This window comes from Panthera leo, chromosome C1, assembly GCF_018350215.1.
Source record: "Panthera leo isolate Ple1 chromosome C1, P.leo_Ple1_pat1.1, whole genome shotgun sequence".
In the NCBI taxonomy this organism is placed as follows: domain Eukaryota; kingdom Metazoa; phylum Chordata; class Mammalia; order Carnivora; family Felidae; genus Panthera; species Panthera leo.
This window is the reverse complement of record NC_056686.1, coordinates 192,941,700-192,966,827: the sequence shown is the minus strand read 5'-3', so window position 1 is coordinate 192,966,827 and position 25,128 is coordinate 192,941,700. Positions and strand designations below refer to the sequence as shown.

Genomic DNA, 25,128 nt, shown 5'->3' with positions numbered 1-25,128 from the left:
TCCAAATCTTGAAGAGTCCAAGGGTCCTGCAAAGTGTGAATGACTAAACTGAAACCTGGACCTTAGGTGTTTTGATGACATATCTATTTTGTTACACATGAATTTTTATTTTCATCTTTCTAGCTTAGGTGTATAAATTTAAGTCAAGAGGAATGGTGCAGAAGAGAGAGAGAGACAGAAAGAGAGTAGAATTGAAGTCTTTTTAAACACACACACACACACACACACACATATATATGTGTATATATATATATATATATATATATATATATATATATATATATAAAGAGCAGTGTTTTCTGAGTTCTGCTTTTCTCAGAAGTTCCCAGATTCATTAATCAGTAATATATTTTCAGGCAAACAACTAAAATTTAATCAGTGGAGGGGCGCCTGGGTGGCTCAGTCAGTTAAGCATCAGACTTCCGCTCAGGTCATGATCTCACAGTTTGTGGGTTCAAGCCACGTGTAGGGCTTTGTGTTGACAACTCAGAGCCTGGAGCCTGCTTCAGATTCTGTGTCTCCCTCTCTCTCTGCCCCTCCACCACTCATGCTCTGTCTCTCTCCCTCTCTCTCAAAAATAAACATAAAATAAAATAAAATAAAATTTAATCTGTGGAATCATGTCCATTTGCTTTTATTTGTTTAATATATTACCATTCTTTCTTTTTAAACATATTTCACTGCTAAAAAATGTTTGGGGGAAAAATAGAAGTAAAGACACCATCAATATTAGGTCTGTTATTTACTAACTGAAATTGTCCTCGTGGATAATTGGCACTTTGGAATTAATATAAAACTTCTCTGTTCATTAAACTATAGGGGGTTCTGAGGAATCAGAAGACACATAGGGTTTATAGTTAATTTACTCTCCTTCAACTTCAGATTATACTATTTACATAGCAATAGGATCCAATTTGGGTATGAATCATAATGCACCTGGGGACAGTTGTGGAAATATTTAGAACGCTCTGCTACCAGTGGACGAGGTGGATGATAGTTATTACCGGAACCCCAGGACAATGCTGAACAATCGCATGGCAGTTTTAGTCTAGTTGTTTTCACTGGAAGCACAGAATACTATTTTTCTTTTTCCTTTAATCAGGTTTACTGAATTTCTGCTTTTTTATGGAGATGGAGGTCTCACTTGTACCTTTTCTCTTTCCGTTACTATTTTCAACGTGACCCCACTCTATTTTCATTTTAACCCTACTTCATAGTAAAATAGCAAGAAATATCTCAGAATTGTTCAGTATCAGTTAATAATGGTCAAAGAGAACAATCATAAAAAAAGAAGCTAAATGTTAAAACTAGAATTTTTCACATTGTCTGTCCATTCTTCATTAAAGAAAATTGAGAAGTTTTAGTTTTTTTTTAAAAGCTGTTGAAATGTATTTCTTGCGAGTATACAAAATTAAATAGAATCAAGAAAAAAAGCTTAGAGTTAGCATAAATACCTTTGGAATTTAAAGGATCTTTACAAATTAGGCATTAACAGTCAAGAGTTGGCTCAGAGCCATTAATTTCTAATATAGAGATCTAAGTCTGTAAAGAAAAGAGAATTCATGAATTTCATTTTGAAAAAAAACAAGTATTATTGGGGCATCTGGGTGGCTCAGTGCGTTCACCTTCTGACTACAGCTCAGGTCATCATCTCACAGTTCGTGGGTTCAAGCCCCGCACTGGGCTCTGTGCAGACAGCTCAGAGCCTGGAGCCTGCTTTGGATTCTGTGTCTGCCTCTCTGCCCCTTCCCAACTCACACTCTGTCTCTCTCAAAAATAAATAAACATTAAAAATTTTTTTAGAAAAAAACCAAGTATTATAGAATATATCTAATAACCTGACAAATAGGTCCAACTCTACTACTAATGCTTGATTGCAAAAAAAAAAAAAAAAAAAAATGCAAAAATACTGGTATTTTTTGTTCAGTGAACATACTAACATGACTTCCCATTTCCAGAACTGAAAACACAAATTACTTAAGTGTTTAGAAAGAGACAATTTTAAAACAGAAATAGTTGAGTTTACTAAGTAAAGCAGACCTATTGAAGTCATAGACATTCATTCATACATTTCCTAGCTTGTCTTCTGCATTACTATGAACTGAACAAAAGTTTGAATGCCTGAAATAAATAAATATATAAATACATAAATAAATAAATAAATAACACTGCAGTTAACACTGTATAGCATTGTATTACTTATCTCCCAGACATCACTGTCCTTTATTGCCTGGTGTCTATTGTCTTAAAAACTATTGCTTCATATATTTTGCCTAGTTTTGTGGTTGTTTCAGGCAGGAGAGTAAATGGTCCGTTACGCCATCTTGGCTAAACGCGGAAGTCTGTGCAATAAGGGTTTGTTTCTCGAGTGAAATAATGGAATAACGATACACTGACTAAAAGCAATTTGGTGAGATGTTTTGTTGTGCAGCAGTTTCTGAGAACTTTTAGTTTCTCAATAATAAAAAACAAAACTTGTCCCATTGTGAAAAGACATTGATTGGCAATTGCTCACCCAAAATACCAAGAAGGAGAAAATCCACAGCTTCAGAACTCAGAGAAATGGCATATCCAACAGTGTACGTGATGGAGAAATATTCAGTGAGCTCCTGCTGGAGAGAAAGAATTAGAAGTTAGAAAGTCTGCCTTTGTGCTAATTTCTCCCTGTTATGCTGGGGAAAGAAAGAAGTCGAAAGCATAGGCTACATTTGCAATATTCCTTTTTTTCTTGAACAATGATTTTTTACACATTGTTGTGAATTCTTTAAAAATAAAACCTCTCTATAGACATAATGTGTAAGATACAAAGAAAAAAGTACAGTAACTTCCCAAATTCACACCAACAACAAAAAACTGTCAACATTTTATTTCCTTTCACCTTTTTCTATGAATAATTTATTTTGGTTTCAAACAGTTTGGTTTACAAATTATATTCAAGTGTGTATGCTGCTTTTTTTTTCTAGCTAACTATATAACAAAAACAAAGTTCACATCCATTAGAAACTCTTCAGACTCATAATTTTTATAATTTCTTTTAATGTTGATTTAGTTTTGAGAGAGAGACACACACAGTGTAAGCAGGGAGAGGGGCAGAGAGAGAGGGAGACACAGGATCCGAAGCAGGCTCCAGGCTCTGAGCTGTCGGCATAGGGCCTGACGTGGGGCTCGAACCCATGAATCGTGAGATCATGACCTGAGCTGAAGTAGAACACTCAACTGACTGAGCCACCCAGGCGCCCCTAGCCTCATAATTTTTAATGGCCACATTAAATGGAAAATACTAACTTATTTTCCATTTATTTTCTTAGAAATTAAATCTCTTTATGCAGTTTCCCCCTTTTCCCCTTTCTTTTAAATGCCTCATGTTTTCAATATTTCCTTAGGCTAGATTACTAGAAGTTAAATTACAGTGTCAAAGGATCTAAGTCCTTTGAAGGTTTTTGACATATTTTGTCAAAATGCGTTCCAAAGGAACCTATTCTTTGGAAAGAAAATATATTGTATTGTAAGGTGTGACATTGCCTTCTGATTATATTATCATTACACAAGTAATTTTGATCATCTTGTGGTCTAGCTTAAAAATATTTTGCTTCTTTTCAAAAATGGCTGCATCATAGTTCAGACCATAATGTAGTAAGTATTCCAAATTTCCCAATCATCTTTCTCCAATGAAGAAACTCATTTTATCGTGTGTGTGTGTGTGTGTGTGTGTGTGTATATATGTGTGTGTGTGTGTGTGTGTGTATATATATGTGTGTATACATATATGTATATATATATATGTGCATATATATATATATACACACACACACACACACACACACACGATAAAATGAGTTTATATATATATATATATACACACACACACACACACACACATTGTTTTCCTCTGACCTTGTTTTGTAAGATTTTTATAAAACAATTATAAACTATAATAAAATAGCTAAACTGTTTTAGTTAAGTAATATCATTTTGCCATAGAGCATATCAATATCTCTACAGAGACATAATTTATATTACTTAAGTTTTCTTGAATTTCTGTAAGCAAGAGAAACCACTCCTTAAATTGTTAAGAAAACAAAATTATTTATATTGAAACAGTTGGTCTTCAAATGTTTATTTTTTTTTCACTTTTTAAGGAAGTGCTTTAGGCCTTACACTAATAACATTTATTTATTGTGCTTCTTGTCATACACAGCAATAAAGAAGTAAAACTTAGAAGTCTAATTGAGTAGTTCCAATTTATTAAAATCATAATTTCATAATAATTTAAAGCTGAGTTTGTCATCATTTAAAATACAGACACCTTTCTTCACGTAATACAGTAAATATTCAATAAATGTTTATTTCCGACAATGGAGGTGTAATTCCCTTTGAAACATTTTATATGAACTCAGTGTGGGGTTTAGCTCTATTGTAGCTCATCTAAAATTCTCCAGAGATTGATTAATATTCTTCCCAAGGAATCTGATGATCAATTATATACAAAAGTGAGTATCTTTTATCATCTTACTAATTAAACCAATTAAATTGCTAGTTATTTGTTTAAGAAAGGATGACATCAGAGCACCTGGGTGGTTCAGTTGGCCAAGCATCTGACTCTTGGTTTCGGCTCAGGTCATAATATCATGGTTTGTGGGATGGAGCTCCACGTTGGACAGAGCAGAGCCTGCCTGGGATTCTCTCTCTCCTCTCACTGCCCCTACTCTGCTCTCTCTCTCTCTCTCTCAAAATAAATAAATAAACTTTAAAAAAATAGAAAAGCATGACATCAAGAAATCAAATTCTATTTATGAATGCTAAAGTGCATTTTCTACCAGTCTACTCCCACTACTCATAAAAGCAACAGTGACCACACAGAAAAGTGTGTGTCCTAAGACAACGTTGCCTATTCTCAAGTCATAAGGTTATTCTATTTTATTTTTTCTGAAAGATTTATGGTTTTACTTTTCAGTCTCTGGTCCATCCCAAATTAATTTTTGTATATGTGTGAGATAGAGGATGAAGATAGTTTTTTTTTTTCCATATGGATATTCAGTTAGTCCAGCAACACAGTTTTCCTTTTCACACTATATCACACTGGTTCCTTTGTCAAGAATCAACTGACAGCATAATAGCATTTTTTATAATATCCCAGCAGAAATATTCTTCCCAGGGTGAAAAAATTTACCATGAACAGAAATGCCCCGTACTGTGCTATTTCCTTAGTATAAATTCACCCATCATCCATTAATACCTATATACATATACAGAAGTATAATTTATCTGTATTGATGATGATAATACACCATGGCTTGTAAAAACAAAAACAAAAACAAAACAAAACATCACTATTTTTCTCCTGAAGAATCTTACTTAGAAGGACATGTTCACAGGGTCCCTGGGTGGCTCAGTTGGTTAAGTGTCAGACTTTGGCTCAGGTAGGTCATGATCTCACGTTTGTGAGTTCAAGCCCTGCGTTGGGCTCTATGCTGACAACTCGGAGCCTGCTTTGCATTCTTTGTCTCCCTCTCTCTCTGTCCCTCCCCCACTCATGCTCTGTCTCTCAAAAATAAATTTAAAAAAAAATTAAAGGACACACTCATCTTCTCAATGAAGCTGTCCTTAATGCAGACATGTCCACCACAAGATGTCTCTTCTCTTCACTTGAATTTCCCTCACCCAATATAGACAGAAAGTATCACATTTATATTTTTATTTTTGAAATATACATGACATCTCAAAGGTTTTTGTACTGGAGCATATATTATTCGGCATTGACATCATGGTGTATCTGTCTTTCTTTCCTACTTGGCTTTGGGCTTCCTTAGATAATCATTTTACCTTTTAGACCTTGCTACTTATTTCTTCTCCTGGGTCACAGTGTTAGATATGTAGGAGTTTAATTCTAAAACTTCAGACATAACTACTTAGGCTTACCTTTAGTACCACAGTTATCAGAAGAAAATTCTACCAGTAAAATGTCTCGCATTCAGTCGAAAACATTTGAAACGAAAACACTTGAATAATGTCTCAAAGTGTGCTGTTGTAACAGGATAATATGGGGTCACCTGGTAAAACCAGGCTGTAGCCAGACCTGGTGGTCAGAGTTTCTGGAGGTGGAAATTGTCAACGCAAAATTCAGGAGACATAAGCTAGACTCAAATAAATCTGAGGCTAGTCAACAGGCACATTTCAATTCACAACTTCCACCATATTCACTTGAACATAGTCATTTTTATTTCCTTTAGTGAAGATGTAGCCATTTCACTGCAACAAATCTTTCAGGGACAAAAGCATACTAACAACTGTGGTTTTAAATATATATTTTCCTAAAGAATGTGGATAGTTAATCACGAGGAAGTTTGATTTGGCTATGATCATTATAACTGATTCATTCATCTTTCAACATCTCAAATAAGAGCAATATATTTTATATTGTACAAATATTGTAAAATGACATTAAAATGACAGTTTCTTAAAACAGGACATCGATCAGCAGTTACATCCAAATAAAATCTCTCTCTCTCTCTCTTTCTCTCTGACACACACACACACACACAGAAAGATTGTGGCTATAGTGCTGACAGAGTACATGGAAACAGCGAACAGATTTGACCAAGTCAGGATAGGTAGATTCTCTTAACTTTAGCACCACTTTAGATCTGGCACAAAGGAAGCAGACAGAAGAATCAAAATGATGCATTGTGAGAATCTGCCTATGCAGATTCCAAGTCTGAGCTCCCACCAGAATGAGTACATGTCCTCAAGAAACAATTGTGATTATCAGCTCAATTTGAAAGGATTCTCCACTGTCTGGAATTTAGTTCATCGAGTCCTCATTGCTTCTATTTTATTCTTAGGCCTTTAAAAATATTTTTATAATTCACCCAGCTTCTTTTAGTTGTTGCAGTGGGAACTTTGGCCTGTCACAACCTATTCTATCCTACCTGGAACCGTAAGATCTGCCCTGTTTTTAAGTTCAAAATAAACTAAGCAACACAAGTTTCTATTTTTCCTTGTATTTTTTTAATATACTGCTTGGCTGTAATTCCTAGAATTCTTATGATCTACTGATAGTGAGGAGAATGTCGTAAAAGCTATAGAAGCACAACACTAATGAGAACAATACCTCATTTGCTGCATGTCTGTTGCATACACAGCTGTGCCCGCTTCATTAGAAAAGGGACAACGTAAAACTGCCATCCTTCCGTCAGCCATTTTTCTTCTCTTCTATTTTAGCCACATGTTAGTTTACTGGGAGAGTATTGCTAGACGGGTTGACTCCTACATAGAAACAAATCATGTTTTTTTTTAAATATACTTTTTAAAGTTTATTTATTTTTGAGAGAGAGAGAGAGAGAGAGAGAGAGCACAAGTAGGAGAGGGCAGAGAGAGAATGGGGGGAGAAAATCCAAGCAGGCTCCACACTGTCAGCACAGAGTCTGGAAACAAATCATGGTTAAACAAAAGCTGAATCATGGAGATTTCATGAAAGTTGATCATTGTAATGAATACAACTTTGAGGTGAAAATCAGGAACCAAGTTTTAAAACTTAGACATGATAACTAACACACATCATATCATATTTTGATGTTATTTGATACTTCACTTTTACAACGTGAAGAATTTAAGAATTCCTATAAGATAGCTTCCATAATGTATAGGCTTTTATAAATAAGATAAGAAATTCTCATTATATTCCAAAAGCTAAATAACCAAATATAATTCAGCATTTAAAACGCCCCAGTTATCATTCTACCTATGAAGCAAAGCTTCATTAGTCATCAAAAGTAGTTAATAATCTTAATAATTTACTAGTAAATTTTGTGTATCTTTCTGCAAAGTAATTTAATTATCATGCAAAAACAGAATGCAAAAGTTAAACACATGAAAAAATTAACCAAGGCGTGGGAAAAACATTTGTAGAATAATAAACTTATTTAATAAGTACACCTGAATCATGTTTAAATACTCAGCTTCAAGAATTTATCTCAGCACTGGTGTAAACATGGAAACACAGAGTTTCCTTGTTTTGAATTAGGTCCCTGAAATTTTGAGTGTCATCAAGCACTGAGATGCTGGGACAATCTCCACTCCCCGACTCACAAAACACATTTTCAGCTTGGTTCTTGACCTGATGTGAGAGCATTTGGATAAAGATTGCAAATTTTCTTCTCATTTGTACTTTTGAACATCTCTTCTTTATGGCATAGTTGGAAAACATTTGCTGTGGACTGAGTTGTGCCCCTCTCCACCCCCGATTCGTATGTTGAAACCCTAATCCCAATGTGGTGGTATTTGGAGATGGAGCCTTTGGGAGATAATTAGGTTTAGATGAGGTCTTGAGAGTAAGGGCCTTATTAGATGGGATTAGTGACCTTATAAGAATAAATACCAGAGAGCTTGTGCTCTCTGCTCTGTGAGGACACAATGAGAAGACAGCCGTCTACAAGCCAGGAAGAGAGCTCTTCACCCAAACCCGATCATTCTACCACCCTGATCTCACACTTCCAGCCTCCAGAACTGTGAGAAAATAAATTTCTGTTGCTTAAAACACTCAGTCCATGGTGTTTTGTTATGGCAGCCTGAGCTAAGACAACTGTGAAACAAAGTATTTATGCCATGATAGGTGAGTAGGTTGAGTAGAAAATATTGGCCGACTTGCTCTCTCAGGCACCTTCTGCTCTCCATCTTAGAACCCAACCATTCTGCCTATGCCCTTGCTCTCTATGCTTTTTCTCTCTGGCCTGCTTGTGACATTATCAGACAGTACTGAATTTTCCCTACTGTCTACTTCCTCTTTTTTTATCAAACTTTTGATGGTCTCTGAATGTGTCAAAATTGCAGCCAATGACAGGTGTTATTGTTCCCTTTATGCTAAAAAGCCATCTGCCCAAATCACTCAGTAGGTAAAACAGATGACAAATAGGACTAGGGATGACTATGAGGAATGAATAACCTAAAGAGAGAGAGAGAGAGAGAGAGAGAGAGAGAACTTGGAGAAGAAGAAGAAAAGAAAAGAAAAGAAAAGGAAAGAAAAGAAAAGGAAAGAAAAGAAAAGAAAAGAAAAGAAAAGAAAAGAAAAGAAAAGAAAAGAAAAAAGAAGGAGGAGGAGGAGGAAGTAGAGAAGAAAGCTAGCAGGAATATAAAATGTTTTCCATTTTCTTAATTCCAGGAGCAAAAGAAACCAAGAATTTATTTTATCCTAGGGAGGGCTCAATATCTAAATCAAAGTGACCTTTTACACTCTCTACTCCCAGTTAACCTCCTTGAGGAATGAGTTTATATATAGAAAAATTAAATGCACAGGAAATATGCACTGATTAGAGAAAGGGCTACATGTGGTATCAATACTCAAGCCTGCGGAAACATCTGAAGAAATTAGGGAGATATTTGTTCCACATGCAAAATGACATTATAAAGAGAAACATTATGACTAATGGATATAAATGATAACTTGACTTTGGTGCTTAAGAGAACTTTGTGTCTTCTTCCATAGACTTTTTTTGGAGTCAGCGTTGTTTCAAGTCAGGTAATTCTAGAACCTCCTTGTTTCACCTGATCTTCTCCAGCATCATAACTGGGCAGAAAGCCCTAAAAAGTAGAATCTCTAGATAAGTAAAAAACAGATTCTCTCTCTCCTAGGGCCCTGGGTAAGGATGCATAGTCACCCAGGCCATCTTCTGCTCGCATTGCCTTCCTTGCCTGGATTATTGGACCCACTCTGGGTTCAGGAAGAGGCACAGAGGAAAAAGTGAGTAATTTCTAAGTATGCAAGCACTTTAGTATGGAATGCATCAAAGGTTTGGGGGGAGGACTTCAATTTCTCAGTATAACACTGTTTTCCTATTTTATCAATCATCGATTCTCAGTGAGTATAAGAATTTAGGTGAAATCAAACTTCCAAACTGTTTACTTCCGGCAATCTTACGTGCTGCTGAATAAAGAAAATTTGTTGTATCTGTTCTATAAATAGATAACATTGCATATGCATGATCTCTATAAAAAACGCTGTAAATACATTACTACATTATTTAAGATATGGTTTTATTACCCAGACATTCTAGGATTCATTTACTATTCCATTCCTCTCATTAATATTCTTCCTTCCCTGAAAGAACTGAGTTGCAGTCTAGTTTGTTCTTCTACTTTGTTACTTTAAAGTTTCTCTCACCTGTAAACTGAGGTTATTCAAAAACATTATTTGGAAGCACTAAGCACTTTATTTAACTATAACCACCAAGCTTCAATCTGTGAGACGTTAAGGACAAGGTCACTTCTAGCAACAGCTACAGCAACGCAGGGCGATCACTGAGAATACACTAATACCTGCCTAGATTATTCATAGTTCAATAACCATTCAGCCACCTTGACCCATACCTTTCTACCTTTTTGGGTTTTTTGCTTTAGTAATTTCTTCACACTAATTTGGGGTTCCATTCAACCTTACTGACTCATGAAAAAATATGGTATGGCAACTATCACAAAGCACAAAATTCCAAGTAAGTCTTATAGTTATTTATTTATTTTTTCATTCCTCATTTCATTGTCAACTTTCACATGGACACCGTTACTGGCTGATTCAACTTCAAAGTGCTCTCCCAAGCTTTCCTGTCTGAGAATGATATGCACATGGGAGACCTGAAGTTATGGTTCATCTACCTACACTATTAAAGTCCGATTAAAAAAAAGAGAGATTAGAGAGGGAGGGAGCCAAACCATAAGAGACTCTTAAAAACTGAGAACAAACTGAGGGTTGATGGGGGTGGGAGGGAGGGGAGGGTGGGTGATGGGTATTGAGGAGGGCACCTGTTGGGATGAGCACTGGGTGTTGTATGGAAACCAATTTGAAAATAAATTTCATATTTAAAAAAATTTAAAAAATAAGTTTAAAAAAATAAAATAAATAAATAAATAAATAAATAAATAAATAAATAAAAATAAAGTCCGATAGTTCACAGAGTCCAAAAGCAGCTAATCAAACACTGCTCTCTGCCTAAACTCTGCATATGCATATGAAACCAAAACATGTTTTAATCATCACATAGCCAGTTATCTCACTTCTCGCCCCTTTGCTGGTATTTTTAATTGGAATTCATATGTGTGCTTTCCCCTCCATCTCACACACCTGAATTTCTAATGTCTTAAATGCAAACTGGATGAAACTAATAAAGTGCCAAAATAAGAATCAGGATGCAAAATTTTTCGTGAATTTCAAATTTCCCAAAAGGCTATTACGCAGCCCTCATATGCAGAGAGGACTAATTTATTTAATCATAGGTTGGTAGAACCCTGCTATAGAAATAGTTGCTTGGAAACATGAATGCTATGATGGGCCATTTTGAAGCACGTTATTGAACTACTGCTAAACTATAACCACTGAGCTTTAAATTGCTATGCTGGTAAGAAAAAGGCAATTTCCATCAGCGGCTACAGTAGCCGGGGTGATCATTGAATACACATTAATATCTGCCTAAATTATTCTTTATCGTCACTTTCAGATGGCAGCATTCTATGCGCTAATCAAGAGCTGTTTGGCCACCTGGACCCATGCATCTCTACCTTTTTTTTCCCCTGCTGTTTGTTCCTTTTCTGAATATGTTTTCTGCATAACATTTACTCAAGATACAGAGGAGCATGTGTTGCAGAACAAAGGCAACAGCTGTCTAAGTGCTCATGCCTAAACTATCGATGCCCTCTAGGAGTCCTCTGAATGTCACTCAGGGGCCATCCTCTGATCCAAAAGCTACTACAGGTGCTGTTGGGAACTGGTGTCTCATTATGTTAATATTTACACTAGAACAGCAGTTGTAATTTTTATTTTTGGCTTAAGTACATAATTTACATATAAATTTACAAATTAGAGGAGCCATCTTGAACTAACACATCTAAAGATAGGCTGTGTCAACCAGCAGCAGTGGGTCAGAATGCTGGTAATTTTCAGAATGGTCAGTTTCAGTCAAAAAAGTATCAAACACATCCCCAGAGCTTCCTTCATTAGCAGTGTTAGCAAGTGTCAATGTGTGCTCTGGAAGAGTCTTTGTGTGTTTTCTATCTTCTTTTCCAAATGGAGATTTCACACACTTAACCTATTACCACCAACATGTTGGGAGCAGAGTATGAAGAGTTGATTTTTCAACTTAAGGTTGAAAGGTTCTAAACAGCAATAACTACAATGTGCTTCCACTCAACATTATGCAACCATCCCACATACAAATGCAAATTGTTTACTATCTCCCAAAGAGGGGAGACCTAAATTCCTAACAATTTCTGCCTTTATTTCCAAGTGATTGTCACTTAATTCCAAGTGATGCTTCTTGTAATTTAGTAATGATTACACACTGATAATGAGAAATGTACAAAGTTATAAAGATAACCAGTACTGACACCAGCTGAAGAGTATATAAAATGTTAGAGGAAAGAAAGACATTAAATAAATTGGTTAATATATATATGTGTATATACATATATACATATATATATATATATATATATGTATACACACACACACACACACACACATATACATATACACCTAAGAATAAAGAAGAAATTATAGATAAGTATAAATCCTAGCTCCATTGTGCTGTATGCATTGATTTCCTGTCACTATTCTTTAACCTTTATGATTGGTTGAGACAGTACTAGGAGATGCCCAAGGGGATCTTTTTGATGTGATATGAATTTCCCTCCAATCTCATTTGTGGCAGCCATATTTCCCTACAATTTTCAGGATCAAACAATCCAGCCAACACAGTAACCCTTTGCTTTTTTTTTTTTTTTTTTTTGGACTTATAGTTCAATGCCATGAAAAATTGAAAAATTACCAGCTATTCTCAATTGCCAATTCAACAGAAACATTATTGTATCTCCTTGTGCAAACAGTGTCCCTTGGGCACTAAGACCACATCAATCAGCATAGCCCAAAGTTCTCGATTTAGAAACAGAAATAAATTCTGTTAGAGGTTATTAAATGCAACTGTGAAATGCATGAGTCCTGCTGCTCTTTTTTCCAGACTTGTTTGCAAGAACACAAGGCTAAAACATAGCAGAGCCAGAGAAAAACCCATGGAAAATGCCTTCTCATTCCATAGCTTTGGGTAATCATGAATACCAAAGGTTTTTGGATGAGCTTTTAAAGACATAAAGTGCAAAACATGTATTCTAAAGATGCATTCTAAGATATAGTCTAAACTCTCTTTTGTATTCTTTCAAGGATTTTGTTTTATATAAAATGTTATTATTAATGGGGTAAGTGACGGAAATCATTTTTATTTCTCCATGTGAACAAAGATTTTGAAATGAACAAAAAGGATGTAGTTAAGGATTTTGATTTAAAATAGAATAATTAGGGATAGAGCTGGAATAAGTAATGGGAGCCAAATCAGAATCTTTCATCATTGTTACATGTTCACTGAAGTAAAAAATTTTTCTGGGCACCTGGGTGGCTCAGTCAGTTAAGCATCTGATTTCTGCTCAGGTCATGATCTCACTACTCTTGAGTTTGAGCCCCATGTGGGCTCCTGCTGACAGCTCAGAGCCTGGAGCCTGCTTTGGATTCTTTGTCTCCCTCTCTCTCTGCCCCTCCCCTGCTCTCTCATTCTCTCTCTCTCAAAAATAAATAAACATTAAAAAATGTTTTAATTATTTCTGACACATTCAATTCTTCTTTATGAAAGTTACTTTTTTTCATTTTGGAAATTTCATTTGTTCTTGTTGGTATTACTTTTTCTTGACTGAGTAAATCAAGAGAGACAGGAAAAGAAGACACAAACAACCATCGCTAGAAATCCACAAGTTCAATGAGCCATCTCTGGCATGAAATTTTTGTTTTAGTTCTATGGACATTCAGTTATTAGACACCTTTCAGAGACAGTGGCAAGTATCTATTTGTATATTATAAATTGGGTACAAAGCACCATAATCATTAAGAATAATAGGAGAAAATACTTTCTGAGGATTAGAAAAAGCTTTCTGAGTTAAATCCTTGGGCTAACAGATTCAGGAAATTTTCCAAACATTTGAAAATTAAGCAACCCACTTCTATATAATTAGATCAACAAAGCAATCATAATGGAATTTAGAATATATTTAAAACTAAGCGATGATAAATAGATGGTATTATCATAAAATGCAGTTAAAACAGCATTTAGAGATTTTTTAGATTTTTTGGTATTTTAGTTCTTAATGTACGTGTTAAAAAGAAGAAAAGTTGAAAAATCAATGATTTAAGCTTCTATCTCATAAGCTAGAAAAAGGAGAGCAAATTAAACCCAAAGTATATAAAGGGAAAGAGATATTTTAAAAACTGAACAGACACCAATAAGATAGAAAGCATATATGCAATAGAAAAAAATCTAGATATACAATAAAAAAGATAAACTCAACAAAAATGTGGTCCTTTGAAAAATTTAACAAAATACGTAAGTGCTAGCAAACCAAAGGAGAAAAATGAGAGAAAATACAAATTACCAATAGCAGAAATATAAAAGGCATCATCATTACTGATCCAACAGACATGAAAAAGTCTTTAAAAGGAATGAATAAAACGCTATTTATCAACAAATTCAGCTATTTAGATGAAAGGAAAATTACCTTGAAAAATAAATTTCTAAAACTGCCAAAAAAGATACAAACATCTAAATATTCTTAATCTACTAAAGAATTTGAGTTTATAATTTCAAAACTTTTCCACAAAGTAAACTTCAGCCCCAGACAGTTTCTCATTCACAGAGGAATCTCTTCAAATATATAAAAAAGAAATAATTTCACATAGTCCTACGCAAATTCTCCCGGAGAATCGAAAAAGGGAAAATACTTCCTCATTTGTTTTATGAGACCACATAACTCTCACACACCCAACCTGGAAGATGGACCTGTGAGGTAAAGAGCAGTGAGTTATGTGGATATGTATAGCTAAGTAGAGGCCTTAATAGCCTATATTTTACCAGGATTGAGAATCATTTGCTAGGAGAAGGCAGCATGTGGCTAGAATTTGGAACTTGCTTTCTGCCTGTTGATTTCCCTTACTGTTTGAAAAGCTTCAAGGATAAAAGAAAAGAAGAATTCAATGTAATATTGTTTAGTGTAGGACACTCAAAGAGCTAAACATTGCCCTGTGAATTGATAAGATTTACCTATTTTGAATGTTGAATCTGTAATTATAGCTTTTTGACATTAATCAGAATCAATTTTCATAAACATGTTGTAAATATTGCATCCAATTTTAGGGTTGTACCTAGTTAATCTGATTTATTCTATAGCTTTATTTTGCTGATTATAATAACTTAATAGAATCTGTCATTTTAAACTCATTAGCAAAGCCTCAATATTTTTTATGATCAATCATGATCTACTTTTTTATCATTTTATTTCCATCTGCTTTCACATTTTAAGATATGTTAATTTCTAATAATTAATTAACATAAAATTACATACTGTCCCTGGAAAATGGTTTAATGGCTTAAATAATTATAATTTGATTGGAGAGTTGGTAGGATTTAAGGAAATCTTGGTGAAAAGTTGTAGTTATAAACAGGAATTTACTTTTCTGAAAATAGTGCTCCCATTAATTTTGTGAATGGCATTGGAGAAAAAAGGTTGAAGCACTGACCAATGATTCATTTCTTTCTTGAATACTGAGGGGATTTCTTGAGAAAAAAAGATTGCAGATGGCCTAGTGTAGTTTCTTTATAAACATGCTGATAATTGACATCATAGCAGTTAGACTAATTATGTTAACATTATTAGCATAACCAGAGGAACAATTAAAAGAGCCTGATAAAATATATCTTAGTTGCAGTTCCCAACTTTAGGATCATTTATGATAAACAAAACTAAGAGGTGTGGATTTATGGGCATGACACCTTAGAAAATGTCATAAAAGCTAGCTGACTAGGGTATAAAATAGGTAAGTTTCAAAAACTAAATGTTCCCACTATATGAGATAATAAATTTTACCTTACATTGAGACACCACCACCAGTGAGTGGGTGTCTAATCAAGGAAGATAAGATCTGGAGAGCTGCTCTTGAATTCTCTGCCAATGCCTTTTGATTGTATCCCTGAAATTATTAGTAAACCTTAATGCTAGGTAAGATCTGACTTGAGTGAATCAAATCTGACAGTTAGTATTGTGTTGGATATGACTCCCTCAAAAATCAATTTAAGAAAATAAATTCACTATTACAAACATTCCATTGTGAAAAGAAAGCTAAATTGGATAAGACATCACACAGCATGGTGAGGTTGGTGTTAAAAAAAGTATGATAGGCAAATAGGTGTATATATACATACACAATAGGAGATGGAAATTCTCATCCAAAGTAATACTCAAATAAATTTTTAACCACTAAGTTTTATTTTTTCCATCTTTAAGTATTTTTTTTCTAGAACAAAAATTGTAGATAAGGATAAAAATAATGATCTAGATATCAGTTCTGGGCACGGGGGACACTTCTGGTTTAATGCTAGTTTGTTGTGTTATTGCTATAGTGATAACCAAGTGTGGGACTAGAGACTGATGAGTGCCTTCTCCGTTACTGACGTGATAAAACTGCCATGAGTATTATGATTTTTGTTTGGCATATTTATACAGATGGTGATTTGTGCATGGTACCTCTATTAAATCCCACTTTGCCTATAAAAAATATCAATGATCACTATTACATAATCTACAGGAAGATGATAGAAATTAAATTTAACAAAGGTAAAAACTATAACTTATTAATTCTATGCCTGTGCAACTCAAAACTCTCCATATTAATATGTATACAAATGCTCAAAATTTTTCTCTATAATACATACACTATTAGTCAAACTATGGCTTGTTAAGCCACATGTAATGTTTTATTTCATTTCTTTTAATTAAACTCCAGACTGTATTCAAATTTTATTAGTGTTTCCCCTAATGTCCTATTTCCATTCTAGAAGCCCATTAGGATAACACATTATTATAGATATCATGTCTCTTCAGTTTCTTCTGGCCTACTATAGTTTCTCAGTCCTCCTTGTTCTTCACGATCTTGAGAGTTTTGAGGAGTACTGGTTGGGTATTCTGTTGAATCACCTTCAACTTGGGCTTATCTGATTTTTTATGGTTACAGTAGGGTTATAGGTTTTTTAAACAGATACCACAGAGGTGAGGCAACCTTCTTATCACATTATATTAAGATACTATCAACATGACTTATGGCTGATGATGTTAACTTTTATCTCTTGACCAAAGCAATGTTTGTTGGGTTTTTCTACTGTAAAATTACTTTTTTTCCTCTTTACACATTCTAGGTTTTTTGAAGGAAGTCACAGATTCCAGCTTGCACTCAGGGGGGTTGAGAAAAATTAGAGTATCTAAATAAATTATTTGGAATTCTTTTGTAAGGAAGATTTATCCATTCTCCCGTATCTATTTATATAGTGATTTATGTATTTATACCAACATGGATTCATATATATTTATTTCATACTTTGAGATATAACTCAGTACTATATTATTTATTTTTTGCTCAAATTATTCCAGCTTGGCTATTGATAGTTCTTTCAGGTGGTCCCTTTGTCCCTTTGACATAGCCCTATCTTTTTGTTTTATGAGAGCTTCTTTATTTTATGGCACCATTTATTTTGCTGTTTAAGTGCCTCTTTCATTTGTAATTAGTTATTACAGGAAATCAAAGTCTATGAAAGAACCTTTCATTAGAGTCTTATTTTCACATGGTAGAGACAAAGTATAATCTTAACAATACTCCCGCTTATCTCTCTTATAAGTACAATAAGTCCAGTGTTCATAAATCAATAAACATTTGAAAACTTCTTAGTAAGAAGGTGATTAACTATTTATATAGATCTTTGGATGAGAAACGGCAATTGTGTCTATAGAACAGTTTACAAATGGAACAGTGACACCTAGAGGTCCCACTTGACATTAACTGAAAGATCTTGAATGTTCACATTAATTGAAGTCACATCTTTCTCAGCCCAGATTCCCTGATGAGGAAGGAGCAAAAAAGACAGAAATCCTATCTCATTACGAACTTGAAGACATTATTCTCATACTTATTGGCAAGTGTAAAATTGTGAAGAGTTGGCATTCTTCACAAAAACAGTAAATCATGAAAAAAGCAAAGACAAGTTGCTTTAGAGTGATCAAAAGATAACATTATATTGACTGAAATATAATGTGAGACACTAGTAACATATCTATCTCCCAAAGAACAAATTTAGAGTGTGCACATTATCTCATCTCTTTAAAAACAAGGACATGTCAGACTATCTAATTGTACTTAAAGATACCGAAGTAGAAGACGTTCAAGATATAAATGGCTTGGAAATCAAAAAATCACTGAAGCAATTATACTTCTACCAATGTTCAGATACTTTAAAGATCTTTCCTAAACAATTAGCAGCTGTGACAAGAGGAAATCATCAGCCCACAGCATTAACAGGAAAAAAAAAAACATGTTTTTTTTAAATCTATTGCATAAGTAGGCACAAAGGCAATGAAAATTTCATTAAAAGAAGTGCAATCCGTGGAGATCTAACTCATGGAGACAACAAAATCTTTAAAAGAACACACATGCTTTTATAGCTCTAAGAAACCGTGCACTTTAGTGAAGGTTGATTTGCATAATCTAATTTAACAAAAACTTATCAGTTGTTTGATGTGTTCACTTCATGTTTATAAGGTGCCATCATAAACTACTAGCTGGAGAAGATATTTTGAAATATTCTTATTTCAAATTGTTTTGTTCTTTTTAAAATAGGATACGAAAGCACCACTCAAGGCTATGATAAAGTGGCCATAGTACACCTTCCTTGGATGACAACTAGAAAAAAAGCAAAAAAAGAAGAAGAAGAAGAAAGGAAAGCAAAGCAAAGCAAAGGAGAGGGAAAGAAAGGAAAGGAAAGGAAAGGGAAGGAAAGGAAAGGAAAGGAAAGGAAAGGAAAGGAAAGGAAAGGAAAGGAAAGGAAAGGAAAGGAAAAGCTAGGTGCTTGAAGGGATGAGAGAATTGTTGAGATGACCAGAACTTCGAATGAGAAAGTCATGCAGATGATTGAATTGCACAGAGAGGAAAGCCAACATTCTGAAGTGGCTGTGTTCTTTCAGTATTTGCAGATACTGGGCTGAGGTCAAGAGGCTGAGGACGCAGCAAACAAGTCAGGTAATTTCCACTATGAAACACCAGAAAACTGGCAGAAATTATGGAAGTTTTTTGAGTCTGAAAATATAAAAACTGGAGACATGAAGTTTAAATAAGGAGGAATATTGGAGAATCGATCTCTCTGCTGGTTTAACTGTGACAAAATGATGTATTCTAAAGCCGGGCAGAAAGCAGTTTAAATAGAAGCCAAGCTAAACATTCAGAAGAGCAGGATGTAGTTTTAAGCAACCTCATACTACTCAGGAGAACAGGTGCATGGTAGAGTGGCCACTGTGACTTCCCTAGGGTTTGCAATCCTTGGAAGGCTACACCCTAGAGAAAGGGAGGTGAGGGACAAACTACAAGTGGACAAATCCTTATCAAACTTTAATGCAAGTTGGAGTCTTGTGGATTCTTGGTTAGATTAAGGGGACCCACCTCCATTCTATCTCCCTAATGAAGAGGGAAAGTAATGTTACCCACCACTGCTAAATTATTAAATGGTATATAGTTTTTAATTCACAGTTATGACAAGGGATTGAAGAAATAATTAAAACCCAGGACATAATAGAGAAAATGGAAGTAATAAAGAATATAAATGACCCAGATATTGGGGTTATCATAATAAAACTTACATTTAAGGGGCGCCTGGGTGGCTCAGTCGGTTGAGCGTCTGACTTCGGCTCAGGTCATGATCTCACAGTTGACGAGTTCAAGCCCTGCATCGGGCTCTGTGTTGACAGCTCAGAGCCTGGAGCCTGCTTCACATTCTGTGTCTCCCTCTCTCTCTGCCCCTTCCCTGCTCATGCTCTGTCTCTCTCTGTCTCAAAAATAAACATTAAAAAAAAACCCTTACATTTAACTATGGTTTTCATCATCAAAACAGCCAAAAGATATATAAGATATGAGTTGGAAAGTATTCAGAGTCAAAGAAATTAAGAATAAAATGGAAATGACATAATTTAAAATTACCATAAGTTACAATTTTTAATAGATAGGGTCAAGGAAAATTAGACACAGTAAAAGAGAGTATAGTTAACTGAAAGACAGGTCAACAGAAAATGTTTAGATGAAGAAGACAGAAAAAAGACTAAAATACGAAGAAATGAAATATTTTTTTCAAAAAGAAAAACAGTTAAAATGTCAACCACCTATGTAATTGCAGCTCTAAAAAGAGAAGACTTAGGAGACACTGAAAAGAAGCCATATTAGTATACATTTAGGTACATGATATTTAAACAGAGGAAAATGAAAAACAAATAATATATAAAAGTAGCTACAGAAGGGAAGACACATTCTCTCCAAGGAAGCACCATAACATTTATAGTAGACTTTTAACACAAATGATGTAAGTCAAAGGACCACGGAATAGCATCTTTTAGTGATAAACTAAAATAAATCTCAACCTCTATTTCAATATTCAGTGAAAACAAACTGGAAAACGACAGGAAATTAAGACACTTTCTATCAAAAAATACTGAGATAATTAAAAGTAATACTCATGGAAAAGTTTCAAGCAGAAAAAAAAAAAACAGTGCTAGACTGAAGCACATATATACATAAAGAATAAAGAGGAATGGAAAGAGAAAATGTGTTGGTATACATAAGTGCCTATTAACTGTATATAGCAAAACTAACAAATTGTGTCTAATGTAAAACATATGAAGAATTAAATGCACAAGAATATTAGCACAAAAATTAGGTGGTAGTGAAAGTGAATTAGAGTTATAAAATCCCGACATTGTTTATGAGGTGGTAAAATTATTTATATTAAACTTTAATAGCCATGGATGCATGAGGCAATCTTTAGAATGACCACTAATATATAGTAAGGTAATAAATAACTTGTGATTATTATAATAAAAAGGAAAACATAATGATAAAGTTAATGATGGATTATTTGATTATTCAGTAAAATATAAGGATGGAGGTAAAATGTAAAAGAAACAAGTGAAACAAATAGAAAAAATAATAAAATGATAGCTCTAAGAGAAAAGATGTTATCAATTGCATTGGTATGAACAGACTCATTTTGCTCATCAAAATGGCAAAATAGCTTATATTGGATTTGCCCTCCTGCAGATATTGATTGTAGTCTCTGGGGAAAAAAAATAATTAATGGTACTGGAGAATGACGAATGCAGGTAGAAATGGAAGTAAATTTTACCCTTTAAACAAGAAACTGCACTTTGTAAGATTGAGATTTGTGTAGCTTTTCACTGGTATACACTCTTTAAACTTCACACTGTGGAAATGCTCAGAAATATTTAATGCCTTGAAGAGTCAGAAAGATAGAGCTCGGGGCTGCCAAAACAATTGCAAGTCAGCTAAGGGGAGAATTTCCAGTGGGAAGTAGCCACAGTAAAAGGAACCACAAAATCAGTTTTTAAACTGTATCCAAATCCGGGGCTGATTCCTGAATTATATACCTGCATAGAGTAAACTGACAACCTCTAAGTAATAAATGAAAGGATAAAGAACCTGAGTTGAAATCTCGCCTGCTACTCACCACAGGGAGACTGTTTAGAGTTTGAACTGAGCCACATTAACTGCCAGAATGAATAGAACTATGTAGAAGGTAGCAGACTCTGGAGTCTTAGTAACCTTCATACACACTACATGAGCAGTTAAAAATTTCTAGATATGAGAAGCAACAGGAAAATATGACCCATATTCAAAAGAAAATAATAGAAATCAACCACAAGATGACCCTGGTGAGGAAATCATCACACAGGTCTTCAAAACTATTAAAATTTGAATGTTTAGGGATTTAGAGAAAAAGGTGGTCATAATGATAGCACTGGTAAATTTTAGCAGAAAAAAATAGAAACAACTTTTAAACACCAAATAAATATTATAGAAATGAAAAGGAGACTATCTGAAATATAAAATACAGTTAGAGGTCTTAAGACATTAGAGATGATAGAATAAATGTGAAATTGAAGACAGGGAGAGAGAGGGAGAGAGGGAGAGGGAGAGGGAGGGAGGAAGAGAGAGGGAGGGAGAAAGTAATTATTGAGTCTAAAAAGCAAAGAGAGAAAATGTTGAGAAAAATAAAGGTCCAATAGACTCTAGGATAGTATCAAGCAGTTTACCGTACGTGTAATTGGAGAGAGCTGTACTTCAGAGCTGCTACAGACTACATCTTGTGTTACGCAAATCCACTCCTTCTTACACATTGGGTAGCAACTTCTGTGATCCTTATTTCTTGAGAGGAACTTGGAAAATGGAGGGTAGTGGAAAGAAGTAAAGCTCTCATGATTGCAGATCGTCCCGGACTACACCTAATACTCATCCTCTCCCTCCTGCGTTATCCATTCTGAGTTCATCTAATTCTGACCTTTCACCTCTACAGTTCTTGTCTTACTTGGGAGAGCTACTTAAACCCTCATTTCTGAGGACATCTGGGCCATTGGTTAATATACTCTTTTGCGGGAAGGTTTGTTATTTATGTCCACTTACAGTCAAGCAAGGGAGTAGTAGGAGTTCCACGCATACCCCTCCCTGCCTCCATTGTATAACAAAACCTGCCTTCTCCTCATGTTCAGAGTCATTTATCTTGTGAAGTCAGCAAGGCTGATTGGACCACAACCTGCTTCACTGCCCTTTCCTATGCCAGGCTCTTCTCAAATATGAGTCTTCTATTTCACCCCACATATAAGAAGTATTACTAGATGTTGAATGTGCTTTTTCTAGAACCTGAAGAAGTTTGGAAAGCATCATGCTTCTTACTTTATAGTAGGGATTGCAAAATGCAGCAATTTGCTTTTTGCTTTGGAAGAGATATCTTGATATGCCCCTACTTCTGGATTTCTAAAATCTTCACTGAAAGGGCAGGTGTCTGGATCTTTGAACCATTTATCTCTCATCCTCTGGAGCACATGTGTCTTACTGAGCATGTTAGCCACCTCTTAATAATCCTGCTCCATCAAAATAATGTCATCAACATTATAAATCAGTGCGATACTCTGTAAGAAATCTGAAGACAGTCCAAACTGCTTCACACTTCCTCCAGAAAACAGAGGCCAAAGCAGAGTTAGAAATGCAAGACATTTATTGGGGCTAATACATGATAAAGTGGAGAATTAGCAGGAATAAGGAAGAAAGATCTCAGACCATGATATATGTCTATCGTCTGTGAAAGGAGAGGGGGAAGAAAGGAAGATCGGGTAGAAAAAGACTCAAACCATGTTACCACACTTCAGAAAATCACAGTCAGCTGAACGTGGGAATTCAGAGCAAAGATTTTCCTTTAGAAAGTCTAGTGGGGGCATAAATGGCCAGACCCTACTATTCCTGCCATGCTCAATGAGTCGCTGGAGCTACTCAAAGGGAGTGTGTCCTTTGCCAGAATTCTGCATCAGATGCTAAAGGTACTGCAGCTGGAGAGTATCCACAATTTCATTCCTCTTGGCAGGTTCTGTCTTGAAAGGAGATTGGAGCAGTGTACCCCCATGGCTGTCACAGTGCTGTGCTCACAACCTGCAGACCTTATACATTGTATGTATCCTAGGTTGGTTCCCAACTACCAGCATAGACATCTCTCTCTCTGAAGTTTTTCTTCAGGACTATGGGGGCTGCTTTGTCTATGGGGACAGACAGATAGAGGTGCTGAGGAATTAACAGCTCCTAGAGGCAGCCCCCAACCAGTGACACTTGGAAGATTGTATCTAAGTATCTCAGCCTCCTTATCTTGGGTGAGATGATTCTGAGGCATGTATCTAAATGACATCCTTGAGTTTCTCTACAGAAATTACATTGCAGTTGCCTACTTTGGTTATTGCCTTAATAATATGCTCTTTGTTGGCTGCCTTCCCTTCCTTTATGACTTGTCAACTTCCTTTCCAGTTGTATTCATCACACTTTCCAACTACACAGAAATAGCTAGATTGATAGATTGATTGATCCATTGATAGAGATAGATAGATAGATAGATAGATAGACACTTTAAGGAACTAGCTCACGTGAGTGCGGGGGGAGGGGGTAACAAGTCCAAAATTTTCAAGGCAGGCTGGCAGCCTCAAAATTGTGGCAAGAGTTGATGTTGGAGTCTTGAGTCCAAAGGCTGGAAAACTCATGCAGAATTTCTATGTTGTAACATGGAAACAGAATTGCTTCCCCTTCCTGGATCCTCTGACTGCTTTCAAGGCCTTCAACTACTTGGATGAGGCCCACCCATGTTAAGGAGGGCAATTATTCAAAATCTACTGATTTTAGTGTTAATCACATCTTTCAAATATTTTCACAGCAATATCTAGACTGTGTTTGAACAAACAACATCAGCATTATAACCTAGCCAAATTAACTCATAAAACTAATCATCAACCTGTGTCCTACACTCTTCCCAAAAAAAAAAAAAAAAACAGAAACAAAACAAAAACTTTGCATTCAAATCCTGGTCTCAGGGTTTTCTTTCTAGAAGATATAACAAAAGCTTTATGTTGGCAATACCTGCAAGTGAATTCTGGGTTTCTGAAAATATTGATGAAAAATAGAAAGCCATAACTTTAGATTTCCGTTAATAAAATACATAAATATGGATAATATAAAATGTTAATAAAAACATAAATATGAATAAAGCTGGCCTCTGTATATTTTATAATGCAAATAAAATTATACTATGACACTTTTGAATTTTAAGCCTTACTCACATCCAAATTCAGCAGCTGATTATTTCAGTATGTTGCTTCTCAGCATTTAGGTATTATTTACAACTTGACTTTTGAAAATAATACTCTGGTGAAAAATAAACCATAGAATTTATATTTCACTTTTGTGGCTTTTTTTGGTCAGAGATTTAAAAACCTATACCATGAAATTATAAATGTAAAAATTATAATGTCAAATACATATCCTTGAAGCTAAATCTGATGACCTACTGTAAATTAAGTTGTAAAATTGAAACTCACTGGGTAAAATGTCTAGGAAACACCTCAGACAGCATAATAAATAAACAGAAAATAACTTTCCTGCATGAAAAGCTGGAGAAAAATTCAGGTTTAATGTGCTCA

General features: G+C 35.0%; 1 long non-coding RNA gene across 2 annotated transcripts in view; it reads right to left on the bottom strand.

Annotated features, from left to right (window-relative positions):
- Positions 1 to 2,521: 2,521 nt before the first annotated feature.
- The window catches only part of LOC122228189, a 64,580-nt gene continuing 41,973 nt past the window's right edge, over positions 2,522 to 25,128 (bottom strand). Inside the window, exons 1-3 of one of the 2 annotated variants that reach the window (XR_006206465.1) lie at positions 19,753 to 19,782; positions 7,112 to 7,266; positions 2,522 to 2,612 (exon numbers count right to left, since the gene is read on the bottom strand). This is a non-coding gene — a long non-coding RNA (uncharacterized LOC122228189). Of the gene's footprint in view, positions 2,613 to 7,111; positions 7,267 to 19,752; positions 19,783 to 25,128 lie in introns of those variants that run through there. The other variant, XR_006206464.1, reaches the window with a different exon arrangement.